Source organism: Tupaia chinensis, unplaced genomic scaffold (genome assembly GCF_000334495.1).
Source record: "Tupaia chinensis unplaced genomic scaffold, TupChi_1.0 Scaffold000129_1, whole genome shotgun sequence".
Lineage (NCBI taxonomy): Eukaryota > Metazoa > Chordata > Mammalia > Scandentia > Tupaiidae > Tupaia > Tupaia belangeri.
The window spans coordinates 950,149-950,957 of NW_006159598.1; positions in this window are offsets into that span (position 1 = coordinate 950,149).

Sequence of the window (809 nt, forward strand, 5' to 3'; positions counted from 1 at the left end):
GGAGAATGGAGGAGAAGGGATTTTGCTGTGGCCATCCCCCCTGGGGAAATTGAGCCGGGGTAATTTCTCACTTTCTGTCTCTCTGGTGAGCACACACACCCTATAACAAAAATAAAACCTCTCAGTAGGACTAATTATTATTATCAAATAAATTTAAAATTTTTAAAGTTTTAAGAAATTAAAAATAAATTTAAAATTAGAAGAATAAATAAAATTTAAAAGTAGATTTGAGAATAAATCAAAAGAAGGTACAAGAAGAAAATTTTCATAAGGTGTTTGTGAAAGCAAAACAAAATACTAGATTTGGTTCCAGTGGAGTAGACTTGAGGTTTCTGCTTAGAGGCCAGTTGGCAGCTGCTGATAGGTAAAGTACTTAGCGGTTGGTTGGCCATTTCTGACCAGTTAAGCTCAAGTTTCCTTTTCCAAGGATCTGACACTGAACTGGGCTCCCATCTGTCTCTGCTGGGACCCACGGTGCAGGCTACCTCAGCCTAAGGCCTCCCTATGAGTTATTATAACCGTTAGGAAGCTCAGGATCATGGAATGGGGGCTGACGGAAGGGACAGAAACACGTAACTTATTAAAGGCAGTGGGGGAACCAGCAGTTGGAGTAATGGCTACGTTGCTGGACTCCCACATAGTTGACCGCGGTTTGAGTCCTGGACCGGTGGCTTGAACTCACACTGGGTGCGTGTGTGTGCATGCCCAAGATCCCAAGAGGAGTATGGAGGAGAAGGGATTATGGCGTGGCCATCCCCCCTGGGGGGTGATTTCTCGCTTTCTGTCTCTCTGTCTCTCTCTGTCTTTCT